Source organism: Sminthopsis crassicaudata, chromosome 6 (genome assembly GCF_048593235.1).
Source record: "Sminthopsis crassicaudata isolate SCR6 chromosome 6, ASM4859323v1, whole genome shotgun sequence".
NCBI classification, from domain to species: domain Eukaryota; kingdom Metazoa; phylum Chordata; class Mammalia; order Dasyuromorphia; family Dasyuridae; genus Sminthopsis; species Sminthopsis crassicaudata.
Genome location: NC_133622.1, coordinates 207,544,108 through 207,567,671, shown reverse-complemented (window position 1 = coordinate 207,567,671; position 23,564 = coordinate 207,544,108). Strand labels below are relative to the sequence as shown.

Here is a 23,564-nt window from a genome sequence, read left to right as displayed (position 1 = left end):
AGCACAGGCCAGTCATATCTTCATTCCTTGCCAGGTTTCACTCCTGACTCTCCGAATTTTCTCTATCAGCCTCTGACAGGTACTTTCTCCCTCCCTTTCCCAACTTTTGAACTTCCTTTTATGTCTTGAATGTTCCCATTAGAATGGTAACTTCTCAAGGGCAAGGACTAGTTATATTTCTCCTTTTATGTATATTCCCAGTGCTTAGCATAGGGCCTGGTACATATTAAATACTAGTCAATGTTTATTGTTGAATTTATTAAACACCTACTGTTTACTATCCCAGGCTTTGTACTAGGCACTTTAGGAATTGGGCTTACAAAGACCTAGTATTTTGCACTAATACATCTGTAATGTCATGTTGGAGATTGCTCTAAGTCTGGAAGATTTTATGGTCTGCAGGAGGTAGAGTCACTGCAGATAGGGTGAATTTGAATTTTTTTCTTTTGGGGGTGTGTGGGATGGCTCCCCCAGGATAGCAGTCTAAGTCTAAGGACTAGCTAGGACTTTGGGAAAGGCAGAGGTCCAATGGAGAATTATGAACTTGGTCGTTAGTCCTTTATGGTTTATAATTAATATATAACCAACAACTATAATCTATATCATAGTTCTCCTGAGAAAAACCATGGAATATAATCAACAGGTCTTTGGATTTGGAGTCAGAGGTTCAAATCCTGACTCTGGCACTTGCTATTTGTGTGGCCTTGAATGAGGTATTTAACATTTTTGGACCTCAGTTCCTTCATCTGTAAAATGAACATGTTGAATTAAATAACCTCTAAGGTTCCTCTAAATCTATGATCTTATGAACCTAAATGCTTACAAGGGAGCTGAACACTCTTTTCCATTTCTTGTAAAGACCTAGATAGAAGCCAAATTATGATGTTTTGGGTCCAGGGGGGAAAGGGGAGGAGGCAAACCCTGGGCAGGACAAAGTGAGCCAAATTCTCATGTTCCCAGGGGAAACTGTGGGTGGGGGATTGAGTCAAAGAAATTTCATGGTAAATCCCTAAGATTAAACCCAGTCTGTCCTCTCTTAACTAACAAATGGATTATATTTGTAATGCCTGTTAGATTTTTATATTATGTATTTTATCTAACAAAAAAAGAGCCATATTCTGTTTCTTTCTTCAGCAGTCTCAGTTGGGACCAAATATCAAAAATGTCACCATATTCTCTACATGTTGGGAGATTCCATAAGTTATCAGGGGGAAACAAGGCAATGGAATTGGTTGAAGAAACTGGGGGCATTTAGCCTCAAAGACAGAAGACTCAAGGGAGATAATAATTTTTGTCTTCCAATATTTAAAGGGTTGTTTTGGGGAAGAAGAATGAGATCTGTTCCAAGATCGGTTCCATTTGGTTCCCTTGGATAGACCTAAGGACAAAGAGTGGAAATGATGAAGGAAAAATTTTGATTGAAGTCAGGAAAAATTTCTTAGTGATTAGAGCTGTCCCAAAGTAAAAGGAGGCGTTTCTCTTCAATGGAAGTCTTTGAACAAAGGTTCGCTGTCCAATACTTTTGGCGTATGTTATAGAGGCGGCTACTAGAATGAATGGCCATTGGAGAATGCTTCCTAGCTCTGAAATTCTGGGATTCAATATGGTAAATGGAACAGGACTAGGTGGGGATGAAAGGACATCAAAAGTGTATAACAAAGCTGCCCCACACACATGCATGAAATAAAAGGAAGTGATCTTTCCATTCGTAGGAGGTAAGAAAGCTGCTGAAGCAGTCAAAGTGCTCTTTCACCAAGAAAATGGGTGCTACCCTCCCACTCCACCTGACAAAGGTACCTTTACCGAAATGAGCAAATCAGCCCCCTCACAGGCCAGAGCTTGGTTCTTCCTCACCTCTGCAGACCTCTCCAGGTAACTTTCTACTTCCCCTAGGATGCTTTCTAGGAACTGTCAACGACAAGTTTATATTTCTCTGTGCTCCCAGCATTGCGTTAAAGTTCTAATGGGCTTTGTGTGATCCAAGCTGCTTCCTACATTGGAAAGAAGAGCACTAGATTCCCAGAAGATCTAGTCACAGAGCTTCTCAGAGCTTGAAGAGATCTTACAAGTCATTTGTCCCAATTTGTATCCAATCAGGAATCTCTTTTCTACAACATATGTGACTAATTACCTAAGCAATTCAGATTTAAACCTCTAGCAAGGGAGAACCCTCAAGTCTCAGACACCAATTAATGGCAGCTTAATGTCTGGGGCCAAACGTTTCACCTCAGTTTTCTCCTTTGTGGAAAGGTATAATGCAATGGATAACACATTGAATGAATGAGCTTGGTGTTTGTGCATTTTTCTATTAGAGCCAAATGGCCAGGTCTCCAATCAGTCAAGAAAGCTCTTGGACACACAGAAAAAGGCTGGGGTTTGTCACAATGTTTTCCAGAGGCATTGATAAAAAAGCTTAGAGTTAGCAGCCTATTTTACAACCTGCAAAGATGTCATGGGGCAAAGGTAGGAAATCTGATGGGCTCTCAGGTCTCTCCTTAGCACTCCAGTGCCATTTAGAACTGGGAAATTTGAAATTAATTATTTCATTAGGGAAAGGGTCAAAATGATTATGTTCACGAGAAATGCATACAAGATATCCCACCTCGGGGAGAAATATTTTCAAGCTTCGCTTTCAACCTAATTCTAAAAGATTTCAAGCCAATTACAACCAAAAGTGGTCAGTGCATAATATCAACCAAAGCAAGTATGTGAATAACAAATGAATTTCCATTATTATTTTAACCTAGTTATTCCAAATTATTTGAGACATGTGAAAAGGACCATTAGGCATTGCTGTTTCAGAGGGTTTTATAATAAGGCCACTAATTATCTCAGTGTTGTTGCAATCAGAATTATAACATGTTCCCTGCATTGGCTATAGAGCAGAAGAGCAGTGTTATTGAGGATTAAGAGAGACTAAAAGCTTTTTCTCCCGTTCCTTATTAGAATTATAGATTTCTAGTAGATGAGGCATTGGATTTGGAGTCAGGAAGAGTTGGGTCCACACTTTACTTCAGAGACTTATTAGCTGTGTGATGCTGGGCAAATCACTTAGATTCTCAAGTACAAAAAGCCGAGATCGGATGTAATGGTCATAAATATCCCTTCTGGCTCTAAATCAATGAATTCTGGCTCTAGAATATACCCAGCATTGGGGGTCCAGAGATTCCAAAGTAACTTCTCTAAGTCTCTTCCCTCAAGTTCAAGGCCCCGGGGAACAAGAGAGGATGCTGCCTCTCAAGGCATATTTTGACATGCACATAGACTGTCTCCCTGAGGACTCAGGAAAGATAAGTACACTGAAGTTCTTTCATTCACAAAAGTCTCTCCCTCATTTCTCCATCTCCCCTTCCCTTCTTTTCATCCTCTTTTTGAAGGGCTGAAGTTCCTTTTTGACTGGGATCCTTCCCCCACCCTCCCCAGTACTGAAGCCAAGGAAAATGACCAGATAGCTTAAAAAGGGAAAACCCAGAGATTCAAATGAACTTCACAAAATTCCCCAGATGAGGAACACAGATGACAACCCCGTAACCCAGGCAGAAGGCTCACAGTGCATCCCCACCTCCTCCCCAAGTCCATTCAGGATTTTCCAGGGTCAGTACCTTTGGGGCAAAGTGCTCCACAGCCCATGATGTCCAGTCCCAGGCACCTTCATTTTCCCACCTCCTCGGGGAGAGAAGCCAGCCCCAGTGAGCATGCAGGATCCCAGCCCCTCCCCCAAGAGAGCCCTTCCCCAAGTAGTCTGCTGGGCGGCTCTCTCTGGGAAGGTGGATGACCTATGCAGCGAGCTCCCCTAACCAAGTGCTCTCTCCATGCACATTACCACTCTCCACTCAGCACATCAGTGGAGTGACTGCCCATATAATTTAATATCATGCCACATGAGACTCCTCGACCATCTGCAAAACAAATGGGATCTGCCTCCCTCATCTTGGCAACTTGCAGTCAGGAGAGCCTGGGAGTCTGCTCGGATTATGGATACCTCCGGTTACCAGTCACAGAATTAATGATGGTGGAGGCTGAAATGGGACCATGCTCCAAACTGAAGCAGGAGAGGGCTGGGGATTGGAGCAGGGCAAGGGATGGGAGGAAATGACAAGAAGATAAACTTGCAGATATACACATACACAAATAGACACATATAAAAGTATATGATACTTTTATTAATACATATATGTGTATGTTTCACATTTTGCAAAAAAACCCCAAAAACTTTTCATACATCTTTTTTTCATTTATGCAGTCCTTATCACCCCCTGAGACAGAGGCAGAGAGAATAATTAAAACCCTTCTTTGAAAGTTTAAGAAACTGGGGTTTAGAGGGATATGTGACCTGTCCAACATCACACAGTCTGTAGGGAAGGGAGGAAGGTTCACCAGCACACCATGTTTTCTTTCAATTGGATCAGACTGTCTTTCCAAGTTAACAAGCATTTATTAACTATTTATTAGGTGCCGGGAACTATGCTAAGCTCTGGGGTTACAAGAAAGGCAAAGACACAGTGTGTGCCCTCAAATTGCTCATTATCCAATGGGGAAAAGAATAACAAATGAAATACATGGTATGTGACATGTAAAAGAGGGAATCTTAGAGGCGATCTCAGGTCCTAGGAAACAGTTTGGGGTCTAGGAAAAGACTTATAGATGATGTGATGGGAAGAGGAATTAAGCAGAGGAATTATGCAGAAAGCAGGGATCACTGTCCATTCAATGGCTAAAATGTCATAAACCAATTTCCATTGCTTTTCTAAGGAGGTTTTGAGTGGCACCCTAGTATTAGGGCAGCCCACTGCAAGTTTTAGAAAAAATAGGAAAGTCAACCTCCATTCTGACAGACACATACTGGACACAATGAGAATGAACTTCATATGTTCTCATTCTTAAGCTTTTAGGATCCATTGCATAAAATGCCAAAGGGAGTGCTGGGCAGGTCCTGAGTGCCTCTTTTCCCTTGGGGCAAAGGAAGTAGGGTGAGCTGGCTCTGTTGTTGTTCAGTTGTTTTTATATTTTTCAATGTGGCAAGTTCTGATTGGATTATTGAGTGTGGGAAGGAGAGTGGTGATATACATAGTTGCTCAGTCATTTCAGTTATCTCTGACTGTGACTCAAGTTGGGGTTTTCTTGAGTTTGCCATTTCCTTCTCTAGCTTATTTTACAGGTGAGGAAACTGAGGCAAGCAGGATTAAGTGACTTGCAGCTAGCCATATTTGAACTCAGGAAGATGAGACTTCCTAACTCACCCCCATGGTGACCTCTGCAAGGTCCAACTCAGATGCTATCACCTCCAGGCTGACCTTCTCCAATTTCTCTCCAACCAACAGTGATTCTTCCCTTTTCTCATCTCCTAGCTCTTCACAAACTTTTTAATTTAGCTATATTTAGTTTTTATTATAATTGTATATCAGTCGGAACTGTGTGTGTGTATACATATATACATACATACACACACACACACACACACACACACACACACACACACACACACACACATATATATTGCTGGAGGACAGAGATTGAGTTTTGTCAACTGCATCTCCTCCAGTGGCTAATACATAGCTCTGCACGTAGTAGTTGCTTTAAAATGTTGAAAGAACAAAAGAAAACTTTCCAACCCAAAAATCTGGAACACACAAAAAAAATCACTTTATTGTAGTGAATAGAGAGTCCAGGACTTGAAAGCAATGTGAGCTGAGTTTGAAACTTAACTGAAACACTTTCTAGCTGCGCAATTTGGGGCAAGAAATTTAATCTCTTCTCAGTGTTTCCTCATCTGCAAAAAAGGGATATCTCCTACCTCAAAGATATGTTGTTAGAATTGAGTGAGATCATATATGGTAGGTGCTTTATAAGCCTCAAAGCAGGACATAAATGTTAGTTATTACTAATATTGCTATCATAATTATTATAATGCATTTAGCTAAATAATAGTGGCCAAGTCACAACCCCATGTGAGCCGCAGATTACTTAGTTGTGAAATAGGAGTGATAATAATTATCAACTTAAAAGGATGTCAGATCAATGAAGAAGGCAACACATTTAAGCTTCAGGGATAACATATTTAAGCTTCAGGGACAGGCCCAGGAAAAGAAAAGGTATTACAGGAGTGCTAGAAGAGCTGGTATTTCTACTGCTTCCACTTTACTATTAAGCATTTAAAACTGGGTACAACTTGACTTGAACCTACCTTTCCAACTTTCCTTCATGTCCTTTACAATTCAGCCAAAGCTGGTTTTCTTGATGTTCCTCACACACCATACTCCTCCAGTATCTTTTTCACTGACTATCCCCATGTCTGGAACTCACCAGTCAACCAATAAGCATTTATTAAATGCCTATTATGTAGCACGTATTGTTCTAGGAACTGGAGGGGGTGGTGATGATGGTGGTACAAAGATAGCATACTCCCTTCTTATATATGAGAACCCCTAGTTTCCTTCAAAGGTCAGATCATTCTATCTCCTATAAGAAGTCTCAAAATCTTTACCCACACCCAGCTCTTTCCCCTTAAGTAACCCTATATTTACCTTATATACACTGATAAGAGTATATAATACCCTAATTTTAAAACTTCATTCATTTAAGCAATATGGGACCCTCAATGATCTACATAGTTCCATCTTCTTTTGATTTTTTTTTCAGATGAAAAGTTAGGAGTATAATCATACTATGAGCCCCCAGTTAGGGAAAATTCCTAATATTTAGGCAGAGATTTAGCTCTCTAACTTAATTGAAATTTATATCTATCTCAGTTCACCCCCGGCCTCTTTGGGGCTAGGGTAAAATTCAGTTTACCAGAAATGTTTGGGCAATGAAGCAGGAATTTCTGTTCACAGAAAGATACCAGGAGAGAAATTTGGAGAAAATTTTCTTGGAACTTTCCTCAATCCTCGTAAGGTGAATATACTGGTGGCATTTCAGCTTTCTGCTTTGAGATGTCTGCAGACCTGCTGACCCTCCTCGATACCTCCTTTCTCTAGCACATCTATGTCCCACCTTCTCTTGCTCCTTTCTCCAGTGGTCCCCGGGGTCACGGTTCTTTGTAACTTAGCTCTGGATGCCTTTCACTTAGCTCTCTGCTTCCACACCTTTAGTATTCTCTCTCTGTTTCGAGCAAGCTCCCATATTTTGTACTAGTCTCTCAGGCCACAACCAAGCCCCTCACCCCACATCCCTTGTTCATGACTGGTTCTGATTGACCGATGATTGATCGAACTAAGTCACGGACCTGTTTAACAAAAGTAATTACCTTTAAATTACCAGTCTTGCATGTTCATATTCTATGTGTCATCTCCCCTATAGAATTTAAATTAGGTGAAGACAGGGACTATTTTCAGTTTAGTCATCATATCCCAGTACCTAGCCCAACGTCTGACCCAGAGGAAGTAATTAATAATTGTTTATCCTCAATTTCCTCCAAATAATTTCCTCCCAACTAAAGTCTGTGACTCGCAGTGTTTAAGAGCAGCTGAAGCAAGGAATGACTGCTGGTGCATTTTAGACTGGCTATCCCAATACTGCAGTTGTGTAGTGAACAAGAGGGACGGGTAACGTGTCTCTGTGTAGGGTGAGACAGTACTTCTTGCAGCTGACACTGGAAATCAATTGTTTTTTCCTCTTGGGTGCATCTGGTGTCCCACTGGAGCACAGCCTCTTCTGGGGAGGTGGACAGGAGAACATATGCCATGTACAGTTGTCTCTTACACACATGGATGAGTTATCAGAATGTCTTAAGGAGCCAATATCCACAAGGGTTTCATTCTGCCTCCCAGTGTATCTTTAGGTTAGGCAGAAGCTAAAGATCCTATAAATTCTGTGATCAGCTTTATAGTCTTATCCTTTAAAGTGCTCTTTAAAGCAGACAAAAAGCTGCTGCACTGCTTAAATGTGGGAATAAACTTAATAAAGAACTTTATGAGTATAAAAGTGCTGTAGGAATATTAGCTCTAATAACTCTGGAGACAGAAGCTCTGAGTTCACATTCAGCTCTGACACTTATTAGTTATGAAAGTGATAACAATTTCCCTATATGTATATATTCATAAATATATTTATTTTTATTTATATATTTATTTGTATACATTTGTGTTTATATGGATATGGGTACATAATATATATATGCATATATATGTATAGTATGTAAGTATTGTATTGTGTATATATGTGGTGTATATATATGTGTGTATAGGTGTCTACATACATGCATACATACATATGCGTCTGTCTATATAGGCATGCTATGTGTAAATCTGGTATAATGAGGAGAGATGAAGCAGCTAGGTGGTACCATAGTGCACAGAGCACTGGGCCTGAAGTCAGAACCTGGGTTCACATTTGACCTCAGGCATTTACTGGCTGTGTGACCCTGGACAAGCTTGTCCTAATCCACTGGAGAAGGAAATGACAAACCTTCCAGGATCTTTCCCAAGAAAGCCCCACGGACAGTACTGGTGTGTTGTGGTTCATGAGGTCGTGAAGAGTCAGGCCCAGCCGAATGGCAGTCCTTTTGGCTCTAGATTTATGAGCCCATCCATGATCAGTTATTGTGTTCTAAAGTTCCTCTGCCTCCAGACAGAATTAAGAAGAGAAGAATGATCTGTAATCGGTTCTAATCAATTGACTCCTTTTTTCTTTTCCCCAGAGGAGCAGGGGCACTGATATACAAGGCTGTATTCCTCTTCTTCTCCCCATTTTTCTCCTTGTCTGATAGGCAAAGCCCAGGGGTCCTCCTCTAGAGTCATCCAATACTAGGGACAGAGGGACAGAAATGCAGGTTTGAAGGCAGGGGGTCTAGGGGTTCAGATCCTGGCTCTGTGGAAACCTAGAGGAGCTCCTTAGTTTTTCCTTACCCTCTACTTCTCCATCCACAAAATGAGGGACTTGGCAAAAGTGTGTTCTAAGACCCTTTCAATGTGAAAGCGATGATCCTGTAACTGGAGAGCACCTCGGTAGACTACAAATGGTATTGGACTGGGAGTTGCTGGATCTCTGAGATCCAGTCAAGCTGCCTTTCTCTGGACACTCTGTGCCTTTTTATTAGCCCATCCCATTCCTTTCCTTTCTTTAAGAGAGTGGTGTCAAATTCAAATAGAAATGGGCATCTCCCACAAGGTGGTCCTGCTAAGCAGTGCACTGACTTAGAAAACTACATATTAATATTATCTATGTTCTGTTGTATTCTTATTTATTTTGTTAAATATTTCCCAGTTGCATTTTTAATCCAATTGGAGACATTCAGGAGTGCTTTTGCTGGCATTCAGAAGCTTGACCCTTCTGTTTAAAGACACAGCTCAAGTACCATATTGTGTATGAAACCTTTCCTGACCACTTCCTCTCAAATGATCTTACCTAGAAGCTAATTTGTATATATTGGTATTTATTCATTTTATATTTATAATGCACATTATATATTTATATGTGCTATTTTTAATCTAATATTCAACATAAAGTAATAATTTAATATTATATTATTTATTAATATTATAATTATAATAACATAATTAATATTTATGTATTTTTACTTATGCATTGTTGTTGTTGTGTGTATTTTGGATATATTGCAAATAACCTTGTCTAGAAGGTATACTTTGCATATATTTGTATGTATTACCTTAATTTTTATGTTGCATATATGTTTATATGTGGGCAGCTAGGTGGCCAGGTGAAGAGAATATAGAGCCTGGAGTCAAGAAGCCTTGAATTCTAATCCAACCTCAGACACTTACTAACTGTGTGAGCCTGGGCAAATCACTTAATTTCTGTCTGAATCAGTTTCCTCCTCTGTCAAAGGAAGGTAATAATAGCGCCTCCTTTCCATGGCTGCCATGAAGATCAATGAAATAATGATTGTAATGTGCTTAGTGCCTGGCACCTAGTAAGTGCTATATAAATGCTCACAATTGTCAGACTCATTTACCTCCTGACTTTCTTTTGGATTTCTTGGACTTTGCCATCACGCCTCGGCTGTCATCTTATCTTGGAGCTTCCCTCAGCACTTGGGACTTCCTCACCCTGGACTCTGAAACGCCAGCCTCATTCTCCTACTGATGAGTTTCTCCCAGGGCATCCATTTGAAGCAGCATCCTTGTCAGGCTCCCTTCTTGTTTTTCTTTGTTTTGACACCATGTTCCACCTCAGCTACCTCCCTGCTCCTACCCAGCTACTAAGCTTCCTTTTGTGTTTTATAACCTTCTGAAGGGCAGGGGCTAGCTTTCTTTTTGCTCATATTTACATCCTCAGCACTTAGCACAGTGCCTGGTATATACTGTGCTTAATAAAAACTTATTGCCTTGCCTTGTTATTCAATTAGAATGTGAGCTTCTTGCAAGTCTGGATTGTTTCATTCACTGTACTTGAATTCTTGGCACCTAGAATAGTGCTTGGCACCTAGGAGACATTTAATAAATAACTTGCCAGCTAATTAAATTTGAATCCAAGCTCTGCCACTTACAAGCCATAGTTCTTTGAACAAATCATTTAACAATTTTGTGTCTCAGTTTCCTCATCCGTAAAATGGAAATAATAATTCTTCTATAAAGACAAAGAAGAGAAAACAGAGAATCAGCTCTGGAGTCAAAAGATTTTTATTTTCCCATTTACTGCTTATGAAACCTAGTAGTAGTAGTAGCAGTAGCAATAGCAGCAACAACAGTAACCATAGTAGTAATAATAGTTGTAGTAGTAGTAGTAGTAGCAGCAGCAGTAGTAATAATAATGATAATAGTTGCAGCAGTTATAGTAATATTAGCAGCAACAGCAGCAGTAGTTATAGTAGTAGTAGTAGCAGCTGCAGCAACAGCAGTAGCAATAGTAGTAATAGTAGTGGTAGTAATAATAGCAGCAGCAGGAGCTACAGTAGTAGCAATTGTTACAAGCAGTAATAGTAGTAGTAGTAGTAACAGTAGCAGCAACAGCAGCAGTACTAGATAGTAGTAGTAGTAATAGCAGCAACAGTAGCAGCAGTAGCAATAGTAGTTATAGTATTACTAGTAGTAGTAGTAGTAACAGCAGCAGCAATAGCAGCAGTAGTGATAGTAGTAGTAGTAATAGCAGCAACAGTAGCAGCAGTAGCAACAGTAATTATAGTATTACTAGCAGTAGTAGTAACAGTAGCAGCAACTGTAGCAGTAGTGAAAGTAGTAGTAGTAGTAGTAGTAGTAGTAGTAGTAATAGCAGCAACACTAGCAGCAATATAATAGTAATAGTAGTAGTTTTAGTAGTAGTAGCAGCAGTAGCAGCAGTAGCAACAGTAGTTATAGTACTACTACTAGTAGTAGTAACAGTAGCAGCAACAGTAGTAATAGGAGTACTAGTAGCAACAGCAGTAGCAAAAGTTGTCATAGTAGTAATAGCAGCAGTAGGAGGAGCAGGAGTAGTAATAATAATAGTTGCAAGCAGTTGCAAGCAATACCAATAGTAGTAGTAGTAACAGTAGTACTAATCATAGTAGCAGCAATAGCAGCAGTAGTTATAATAGTAGTAGTAGTAGTAGTAGCAACAGAAGCAGCAGCAGTAGCAGCAGTAAAGTAGTAGCTATTATATTACTATTAGTACTACTAGTAGTAACAGCAGCAGTAGTAATAATAGTAATAATGATATTAATAGCTAATATTTATATAGTACTTATTACATGCCAGGCTCTGTCTTAAGTGCTTTATAAGTATCATTTCATTATAAGTATTATTCACAACAGTTCTGGGAGGTAGGTGCTATTATTATTAGATGTTGCTGTTCAGATGTTTTTTATTCATGTCAGACTCTTGTGACTCAATTTTGAGTTTTCTTGTCAAAAGATACCGAAGTCATTTGCTTTTTCCTTCTCTAATTCATTTTACAGATGAGGAAACTGAGGCAAACAGGGTTAAGTGACTTTCTCAGGATCATAGAGCTAGTAAATGTCTGAGGCTGGATTTGAACTCAAGGCTCAGCACTCTATCTGCTCTATCACATTTAACTTCTCCATGTCCCAGCAGCTCTTGGACAACTATTTTTTTTAATTTATAATTTTTTTCACAGTATATATGCATGAGTAATTTTTTATAATATTATCCCTTGTATTCATTTTTCCAAATTATCCCCTCCCTCCCTCCACTCCCTCCCCCCATGACAGGCAATCCCATACATTTTACATGTATTACAATATAACCTAGATACAATATATGTGTGTAAATACCATTTTCTTGTTGCACGTTAAGAATTGGATTCCGAAGGTATAAGTAACCTGGTATAAGTAAACAGTAGTGCTAACAATTTACATTCACTTCCCAGTGTTCCTTCTCTGGGTGTAGTTATTTCTGTCCATCATTGATCAACTGGAAGTGAGTTGGATCTTCTTTATGTTGAAGATATTGGACAACTATTTTCAAACTATGGTCTAGGGACCTTTCAGGGGACTATTGAAGTCAAAACTATTTTCATAATAATACAAAGATATTTAGTTACAATTACTGTAAATGTCTCTAGACATAATTAACCCCCACAAAAATTCTTTGGGGATGATATATATACACACATACACACACATACACATATATTAATGTAAAGGAGTTAGTTATAATACTAAAAACTCTGGGAACTGCCCATTCTGGGACTATTGAGTTATGGAGTAACTCCTGATCTGTATACATACGGTTCTTTCTACCAATGAAATCACAGGTTCTGACCAGAATCAGAGCATAACCTAGGTTATTGGGCTACTGTGAGCGTCAAGAAGAAATAATGGATGCAAATGCCTTTTCTGTTGAACAACAATTATAATAGCACTAATTGCTCACATTTACACAGGCAGCCCTTTGTGGTTACCACAGCCAAGGAACCATCCTAGGGACAGCTGGTTTTGTGAAAATGCCTCCCCAGCGCCAGCCGTGCCCTATAGCACATTCAAGTCAGTAAACAAGATAGACAGAAATAGCACCACAATGCCCTAGTACAGGTTTTGGTTCAGAGGGGAGGAAATTTCATTAAAGCGTGTAATGTCAATTACTGTCATTCCTAATTATATTAAACCCCGCTAGAAATAATACAGATAGAGGATTCTAGAGTTACCTGCATGTTTGATGTAAATAGGATAAAATTATCCTGGTCCTGAAAATATCCAAAGAGCAGACAGTGAAAAGTGGCATCTCTACCAGTCTCCTGAGTCATCCAATTTCATTATGCAAGGACCTGAATCACCAGGAAAACAACAGCCTGAACTCTGAAAGCAGCTTCTAAATGTGGTCGGAAGGGCTTGGAGAATCTGGGTTTCATGGGGTCCCATTAATGCCCTCTCTAGCTACTCAGTGCCTTTCCTTTCTTTAGTAGTGGGAAATTCTAGATGGGGTTGAGAGTTCTAAATCTATCTCAGATACTGACATTGGGTATATTTCTGGATTTAGGGTTACAGCTGGTTAGGGCATATAGTCAATGAAAATGGTTGCCCAAAAAGCAGCCTTAAACACTCATTGAAAACTTGAGATCTACAAAGAACCCATTTGATCCTTGCAACTCCCCAGGGAGGTGGGCCATAGAGGAGTTTCGCCTCCATTTTTCAGAGTAGAAAACTGAAGTACAGAAGTGGTTAGTAGACAAATCGCATAAATTTTGCCCAATGAGAATTTGTACCCAATTCCTCCTGAAGTCAAGTGGACTTTGGGATCCAAATTTTAAACAGCTGATCTGATTTCACTCAGCTCCCATGCAGAGTAGGACACTAGACCCCTCTTCTCCCCCATATTCTCATTAGCTAAAGACTGGAGTCTAAGGCTTTGATGGAAAAGTCTGCTGCTCTTCCACTGCCTGCGGCAGTTAAATCTCATTATCTAAAACCTGCAAGTCACTCCAATTAATAAAGCACTCAGAATTTCAGAGAGGACCCACCCCCTATATTATATACACACCAGACTCCAAACTTCACAGATACTGTGAGAATCCATTCCCAAACATTAATAGTGCAGCTTTATATTTTTTTTTCAAAAACAGCAACATCAAACACAAATATTATTGTTCCAGCATCATGGTGTGGTAGAAAGAACTCTGGAATCAAAGGAGGTAGGTCCAAATTCCATATCTGCCACTTATTCCCTACATCACGTAAGTCTTTAACAGCCTCAGTTTCCTTTTCTGTCAAATGGTAACAAAGGATTAAATAGTCTTTAAGTACCCTTCTAATTCTAGATCTATGACTCTATGAGTCATATTAATTCATAAGTGGTAGAATAGAAAAACACACTGACTCTGGAGTCAGAAGTCCTGGGTGCAAATTCTCACATGCGTGCTTACTAAAAGCCACTGAATTTCCTTGGACCTCCTTTCCCATCCTTATGGGATGGAATTTAATGACTTTTTTTTCCCTCAAAATTTACTTTTCATTTATTTAGAAAACTTTCACATTACATTGTTTTATTACCTTGTCTAGTCATTTCCCCCTAAGGAGAAGATCGAATAATTTGACTGCAAATACAGGTTAAAATTTTAAAATGTTCATACTTGCATTCTATTATAGTAATGAATGAGATAGAGTGAGATCTTTAAAAGACTAATGACTTCTTTTTAAATCTTTTTTTTTCCCATTTACATGTAAAAATAATTTTAACATTCTTTTTAAAAATGTTGAGTTCTAAATCCTCTCCCATTCTTCTTCTTCTCCTCTCCTCTCATCAAGAAGGCAAACAATTTGATGTAGGTTATATGTGTGTAGTCATGCAAAACATGACAATGGTTTCTAGAGGGGTCTTTGATCCTAGAATGCTACGAATTTCCTGACTCTTCACCAATCATCTGTAAACTGCCAGTGGTCCTGCCTATCCTGACACAATATGTCAGGAAGTCAGGAAGATTAATCCATCTCCTGTCTCCATGCCTTTGCCTGTCCTCAATACTTGCCATTCACTCCCTCTTCATTTAGAATCCTTAATTTCCTTCAGAATTCAGCTCAAAAAATCTCATCCTACACAAGGCTTTTCCTTAAATCAACAAGTACTTATATTTTCCCTTTCTCCCCAATTACTTTGTATTTATTTTATAGTTTGCATTGTATTATCTACTTTGTATTTGCATATACTTTGTCTCCCTTGATAAAATGTAAGTCCCTAGAAGGCAGGGACAATTTCATTTGTTTCCATATACCTGTCACCTAAGCACCCATGACAGGCACATCCTTAATAAATACTTGCTGTTTGATTGATTGGTAGCCTAAAAAGAAATGTTGATGACTGATTGACTTCAAAAATCCTATTAAACTCCTTTAATGGAGCTTCTTTCTTCCACAAACTTTGGGCCCCATTTTGGGGCAGCTAAGTAGCATAGTGAATAGAGTACCAGGCTTAGAATCAGGAAGATTTATCTTCATGGACCTCAGACTCTTTCTAGTTGTATGACCTTGGCCAAGTCACTTAACCCTGTTTGCCTCAGTTTCCTCATCTAGAAAATGAACTGGAGAAAGAAATGGAAAATCTCTCCAAGAAAATTCCAAAAGGGGTCATGAAGAACTGGACACAGCTGACAAATGACTAGACAGACCACAATAAAAGGTAGCATGGGAGTAGTAGCAGTAGATAATCATTATGAGCTGTTCTGGGCTCAGTTAGGTCACTTCTGGATTCTTGGAAGACAGACATGCAGACTGTTCCCAGGACCTTATTCCGTGTCTTCCTAGATTGTTAGGATCTGCCAGAGTTTGCATGGCTCTGAGAGCCCAGGTCACCACACTGAGGCATCACAGAAGGACCTCTGTGGATGACAGAAACAGTGATCCTGGTTTAAATTGACATTTTATTTCTTCATATGACTAATAAATTAGCTTAGTTTAAATTTATTTTTTTAGCTTATTTACTTATTCAGAGAACTGGTTAGCATAATGGATAGAGAGCTGCTTTCCTCATCAGGAAGGTCTGGTCTCATCTCTTACCTTTGATAACTACTATTTCCTGTCTGTATGAAAATGGACAAATCATTTAAGTTCTCAGGGCTCCAAACAACTCTTAAGTTTCAGAGAAGGGGCCAATCTGCATTGAGAGAGGTCATTCCTGCTGTAACTTGTCTCCCTTTACTTATCTAGTTTTTTTTTTTTTTAAATTACTTATTCAGAGCCTGATTTAAAATCGTTCTAATCCTCTTTCATGGTCTGTGAGGGTGACTCAGACAAATCACAGCTGCTGCTGGGCCACCATTCAGATACCAGAACCATGGCTGAAATGAATGTTTTGTGGTTACAGTCTTTCCTATCTGCAAGGCTGTAGCTTGCTGACACCAGCAAGGATGGCTCCCTGCAAATGCTTATTCTTGATCATGCTTATTTTGCATCTTCAGTGGGGATTTATTCTAGGAATAGAGCCACAGAAAGAGAATAAGAGTGAACCAATGTATGATCCATTTAAGGAACTTAGCCTTTCGGTGCCTGATAACTAGCTCTACCTTTCCCCATGTTATGATTTTGCATGCATGCTTCCTTTCCGATCATGGTCTTGGTTTAGGGAAGCCATTTCTTATCCTCTCTGTTCCTGAGAATGTGTGGAGCCCTAATAGGAACCCTTTGGCCCATGGGTATTGACAAAAAGCATTTGGGAGTGGATCTGAAGCTGGTTAAGGAAGTGGACACAATGATTGAAGTTCTTGGGACTTGGGACTGGTTTTAAAATTCCTCTTGTGTTTAGCAATAGAAGGAGAGATCTAGTGGGGAGAGGAGGGACAAATCCTATCTTTGGGCTAGTATTAACTTGCAAGGCTGCTTTAGCAACACCTTTTATAAGTCACTGGCTTTTCTTACCCATTAGAACACACAAATGACATTACGGAATTCCTCTGTTTCAATAGAAAAGAGAATTAGGGACTAGATGGTGTTTAATGTTCAGTTTTGATAGTGCCCTGGGCTATCACCGAGTTTTTCCTGGAAGCTTAGCCTTTCAATGCAGTCCAAGATCACAGTCCTTTTAAGCACAAAAATTAAGAAACAGAACCTGAACCTCGAGATTAACCCACAAAAGAAAAATGCCATTAAACAGATTCCCTCCAATTATCAGAACACTGACAATTCATGCCCCAGTCATGCCATTTACCACCCTTATAAATATGATGTCCCAGGAGCTGTGATTTTCTGGAAGGAAAGTATGCCCATGAAGCATGTGCAGCATTAGTGTTTCAGAGTACGTAGAGAACCAATGTGGAAGCCAATGTTCAAATCCAGCCTTGGACACATACTGGCCAGATGATCTTGGGCACATGTCTTCATCTTCATTTTTTAAGACTATAAATTACAAGGTAATTTCCACACTCCAGAGTTCCATCATTTCATACTGTCACTATGTCCTTGATCATCTGAGTTACATTCTTCCTTGCCTGAAAGTCATCACTGGAATTGGTTGCAGCCCTCTTACTCCCACCATGTACCTTTCACATGCCCTCCAGGTCACTTGGATTTTTTAATCTTTTGGGTTTGTTGCTTCCATGATTCACAGCCACATGGAATCACTGGGTAAACACTGACATAATTGGATACCATATGCTCAGTCTGAGAGTCACACCAATATCTATGAAATAAAAACTAAAGGAGTCCAAGAAAAGCCTTTGGTATCTCAGTAATTCTTAACCTGGAGTTTGTGAACTTGCTTTTTTAAAAAACTTTTTTATAATAGCCTTTTCATTTCAAAATACATGCAAAGATCGTTTTCAACATTCACCCTTGTAAAACCTTGTATTCCAAATTTTTCTCCCTTCTTCTTTAGACAGCAAGTAATCCAATATGGGTTAAACATGTGCAATTCTTCTAAACCTATTTCCACATTTATCATGCTGCACAAGAAAAATCAGATCAAAAAAGGAAAACAAAATTCAGAAAGAAAGAAAAAAAAAAAGCTAGCAAACAATAACAACAAAAAGATGAAAATACTATGTTGTGATACAATCAATCCCCATAGTCCTTTTTCTGGATGTAGATGGGACTTGGCCTGAATCACTGCATTATTGAAAAGAGCCAAGTCCATCAGAGTTGATCATCATATAATCTTCTTGTTACTATGTACAATGTTCTCTTTGTCGTACTAACTTGTGAACTTGCTTTTTTAAGCAATCTTTCAATCTGATTGGTTTCCTTAGTAATCTTATGTATTATGTTTTATGCATTTAAAAATTCATTTGAGAATTTGGCAGATTGCCAAAGAGGTCCATTACACAAAGAAAAGTAAAGACCCCTGCTCTGTGGAGTGTTCATGAAGGACCTGGATAGGAAAGGATGGATGTCATTTGAGACAATGGCAAAGGGAAAGAGGTCACACTGATCTACTAACATTACAAACAACAATCTTCTTCATAACCCATACTAGCTATAACACCTCAACAGATGTGGAGGTCCCCAAATCAATGTATTTTAGAAGCTTTAGTTTTCTCTTTCCTGCCTCTCAGTCTTATCTATATAATGAAGTAGTTGGACAAAATATGCTAGCTCTAAATCGATGAGACTAAATAGATTGGGTCTGAGAATGATGTGATCTAATCCTTAAGTATTAAGTGCTTTCTATGTGTGAGACACATTTCTAAGTATTGGGGGTAAAAAGAAAAAAGAAAAATTCCCTGCCCCCCAGAAGCTTATATTTAAGGATGGAAGGAGACACAAACTATAAACCAAGCATTCACTACTGAGGAGATCAGGAAGGGCTTCCCATAAAAATAATTCTGCTCTAGTCCAACTTCACACTAAGGAAGAGAGGAGGTATTTGGGGATTTGTGAATTTGTCCACTTAAGTGAATGTTGTTATTCAAGAGGTTATTTGTGGTTTTCTTGGCAAAGACACAGAAATGGTTTGCCATTTTCTTCTTCAGTTAATTTTACAGATAAGAAAACTAAGGCAGAGTTAAGTGACTTGCCCAAAGTCATACAGAAACTCAGGATGAGTTCAGGACCAGTGCTCTATCCAATGCACCGAGTACCTGCTCCACTCAAGTGAAGCTCCCTGCTTTCTTAAACCTTATTACTTTTAAAAGAATATGTTTTAATCATCCATTTTGTTTTTTCAAAGTTTCTTCTTCCCTTTGGATACTTTGAATCCAAATTTATTTTTGAAATAGTTGCAGAGACAAATAGCCTGTGGTCTCCTAAAGCTTTTTCCCTTTGAGAAATTTTGGGGAAGGTGTTTTTCCTTCTGTAAGTTTATTCTGCTTAGCTAAAATTTGGCAATTTTAGAATCAAAGGAATCAGAAAAGCTGAATTTGAATCCTAGATCAGCCACTTCCTACCTCACCAGGCAAAATTGGGCAAAAATCTCCGAAAACTTTAATTTCCTCATCTGTTGTATGGGAGTAATGATATCTAATACTGTGTTGCACACCAATTTTGTGAGAATCAGGTGAAATGATGTATCTAGCTTGTTAAACAACTCATAATGTGAAGTGTTTTGTAACAGTAAAGCATTATATAAACCTCCATCACCAGTGTTTTATGAGATCACTTTTTAAATATGTTGACACTATGGTTAATGGTCCAGCTACTAAACTGAAGGACTGTAATTTGCTCCAAGTGCTTCTTGGACTCCTAAAAATACCTTCTTTTGAGATCAGTCAGTGGTATAAAATAGCAGCATGGGGTGATAGACAGGAAAGGGCATCGTACCTGGAGACTGGTAGCCTATATTACAGCCCCACTTTCGATACCTATTAGTTGTATGGTGCATGATCACATGCAAGTCATTCAAGTTCTCTGATTCTCAGTTTTCTCATATGTAAAATGGGAAAATAGCTTTGTCTGCCATATACATTGGCTAACAATAAACCTGTATTAGTGCACTCTCGTCCTAGAACTCTACTCAAGCATTTCTTAGATTACCTTTTATGGTGTGACAGACACTTTGCAATATACATTGAGGATACAAATGTAAGAATACCAAAGTCCCTGCTACTGGGAGAAACTATATTCACGTAGACAAGTACAAACACGATTAATCTGGAGGGGAGGAAGAGAAGGAAAACTAGCAGCTGAGAAATTGTTTAAGCAATGTTTTAAAGGAAACAAAGGATTCTAATGGGTCACAAAGGAGTGCATTATGGTCAGGGGGCCAGTTAATACAAAGTCATGGAAACAGAAGAGGGAGTATCATGTATGAGGATACACTTAGCTCAACTATAGAGTGTGTAGAAGACAGTATTATATAATTAAACTGGATAGATGGGAAGGGAGCAGGTTATAAAAACTTTTAAATACCAAAAAGAAGAACTTATATTTGGCTGTAGAAGGAATAGGGAGCCATTGCAGTTTATTGGGTGAGGGAGAGAGTGGTATATACCATGGTTGGACCTGAACTTTAGGAAAATCTCTTTGGCAGCTATGTGTGAGGATGGATGGAGAGAGACACTTCTTTAGAGAAATCAGTTTGGAAGCTGTTACAATAGTCTAGCAAGAGTGCCTGAACTACAGTGGTAGAGTGAGTAGAAAAAAGGAACAGGATTTAAGGGACATTGTAGAGGTAGACATACCAATGCTTGGCAATTGATTAGATTGGTGAGGAGAGGGAGGATAAGCAACAAAGATTAAATTATAAACTAGAGCAACTGAAAGGCAAATGGCTCCCTTAACAGAAATTGTGAAATTTAAGATGATGATGATAGTTAGCATGTATATAGTGATACTATGTGACACAAATAGATATAGATACCACTTTTACTAAGTATGCTATGTATCTTATTTTGGTTTATCCTCACAATAACTGTGTGAGATACATGCTATTATCATCTCCCTTTCCCAGATAAATTAACTAAAGTTTATAGAAGATTAATTGATTTGCCACAGCCAAGAATTTGAACTCAGAATTTTCTGGTTCCAAATACAGTGCCCCAAACACTATGTCACCTAAAAGAGGAGAAAATTTGGGGGCAAAGATAATGGATCTGTTGAGTTTGAGATGTTTATGGGACTTCCAGTTTAAAATGTCCAATGGGCAAGTCGACATACTAGACTACAACTCAGGAAAGAGGCTATTTTTATATATACATGCCTCTCTCTCTGTCTGTCTGTCTCTGTCTCTGTCTCTGTCTCTCTCTCTTTCTCTCTCTCTCTCTATATATACACACATATGTACATATATACATATACATATATACTTATTGCATACATAATATACATATGTATTTAAACACAAATATATCTCTACAACTCAGGAAAGAAACTATATACACATATGTATATATAGATACACATTTATGTATATACATATTATATACATGAGTGTTTATACATGTTAATCTCTAAAACTCAGAAAAGCTGCTATATACATTTACATATATGTTTACATACAAAGGTGTATCTTTACAACATTTACATGTAGATATGTACATATATGTATATATAGCCTCTTTCCTGAATTACAGTTAGATATATAAGCACAAACATGTGCATATTATATATGTAATGTATATATCTATATCTCATATATGCATAAGTATGTGTATAGCATGTACACAAAGTATGTCTATATCCATGTGTATATATTGGTGTGTGTGTATATGCTACAATCTTTATTCACATATGTAGTTATATAGATATATAACGCATAGACATTATATATATATATATATATGTAGAGAGAGAGAAGTCATTTGAATAGAGATGATTATTAAACTCATAGGAAATGATGAGGGCACCAAGTGAAAGAGAATAAAAAGAAAACGAGAAGAGGGTCTAGGAGATTTGTGAGGAATAACCTCAGAATTATATATCATAAGTATGATGGTTTTTCCTCTCTCTCTCCCATACCCTCTCCACCATTGCAAGTGTTTTTCCTCTGAGATCATCTTCCATTTACACTATAGAGATTGCATAGGTCCATTTGGGGGTATTTGTTCTCCCATTAGATGTAAGCTCCCTGAGGGCAGAGCTTAACTCAGTGCCTAGCAAGCATTTAATAAATTCTTATAGATTGACTGATAACAAAAACAGGTTAAGAAGGAGCAAGGGGAAACAATTTCATAAATACCCAGCTAGGAGAGAGTTATCTAGGTGGCTTAGTGCCAAGTGCTGTACAGAGGTCGAGAAAGATTAACCCTGAGACAATTTGGCAATTGAGAGCATCGTTGATTTTAGAGAAAATGTTTCAGTTGACTGATATGCTCAGAAGCCAAATTGCAAAGGATTAAGAAATGAAATTAAGGAGAAGTGGAGGCAATAGGTATAATTAGTCTTCCTTTGAAGGCATCTTTATCTTCTGGTAATTTCATGGTATAAACAGGCTATCCTCAAAAGAATTCAAGTCTTCAACCATGTTGATCATTGGAGGTACTGTTCAGGTATTCTCATGTCCAGTGCCTGCTCCTCTCATGGGAAGTAGAAGCCCTAGTGACAACTGGAGGGTAATAGAGAAAATTCCTCATTTCACTCTTTGAACTTGAGCTCAAGTCCTGCTACGCGGGACTCACTATCCCTGTCTCCCTATTGGTCTGAACTCCATTTTCCTTGTCATCTTTCCCCACAACCCTAGCCTCTTCCAGCTCCTCCACAGCCATCTTCTCTCACCTCCTTAAAAGGAGCTGATCATGGACAGCATCCCCTACTCCCACCGGGGTCTTCTCTGACACAACTATTCCTACACATTTTTTTTTTCTCTTTGATGGGGATAGCAAACTCACATTTCAGATTTCCCAGCTCGTGATGCTCCGGGCAAATGAAATAGCCAAGAGCAGCAGGGGGAAAATCATAAAAATGTCTCCTGATTTGTCTCATTCTGCCTTCCTCAGCAGATTTGGTCAATGACCTCTCTCTCTGAGTCATGCACGGACTTCAAAAGTTTTCTTTGATTTATATCTTCAGGAAACAAAGTCCAAGGCTGCAGTTTGGGGTATTCTGTAACCATGTATTTTGCTTTTCCATGTGGAATTTCTGCAGGATTACCTCAGCTACCGAAAATATAGCTATAGTACCTTTTTTTTTTTTTTTTTTTTTTTGGCTTTCTGGTCTGTCTTAACCAAAAACATGCAATTCAACAACTGTGTGAAGGCCTCAAATTCTAGCATTCTGAAAGCCATAGTCAAATGAGAGTCTCTCATCATTTTAGTCATGGAAACAGACCGTACTGGATTCTCAAATGATCTCACTTGTTGTGTGGTTAGTCCGGAAAACCATCTTGCAAAAGATTTCTACCAAAGGTAGACATCATGAATTTAGGGGTGAGGGCTATAGCTTCATTCTTTTGAAAGTTTTGAAATGATCTAACCTTCCATATCCTTGTGGTATTTTTGTATCCCAAAGACTTAGAAAACCCCACATTTTGAGAAGCAGTCATGCTGTAGAGGATTGAAACATTGGGCATGGATTCCTAAGTTCTGGGGCTTGTCCTGAGGCCACCAATTTATAGCAGCTGTGGAAAATCATGACCTCTCTAAGGTTCAGTTTCCTCATCTTTAAAATGGAAATAATGCTTGCCTTCCCTTTCTCATAGGGAGGTTGTAAGGTTTAAATGTAGTAATCACATTAAGTACTTTGTAAATTCTGAAAACACTAGAATTTAAGGACAGAATACTGATTCTGACTCTCAGATTTGTTCTTTAATGATTGTATAGCCTCAGGCCAGCTAATACACTTTTCTAGCTCAATTTCCTTAGCTATAAAATGA

At 38.7% G+C, this 23,564-nt stretch overlaps 1 protein-coding gene and 1 long non-coding RNA gene across 3 annotated transcripts in view; one reads left to right on the top strand and one right to left on the bottom strand.

Annotated features, from left to right (window-relative positions):
• The window catches only part of PARVA (parvin alpha), a 163,175-nt gene that overhangs the window by 78,399 nt on the left and 61,212 nt on the right, over window positions 1-23,564 (bottom strand). The window lies entirely within an intron of this gene.
• Window positions 1-23,564, top strand: part of LOC141545995 (uncharacterized) — an 81,218-nt gene that overhangs the window by 50,363 nt on the left and 7,291 nt on the right. The window contains exon 3 of the long non-coding RNA XR_012483206.1: window positions 1,713-1,872. This is a non-coding gene — a long non-coding RNA (uncharacterized LOC141545995). The remainder of the gene's footprint in view (window positions 1-1,712; window positions 1,873-23,564) is intronic.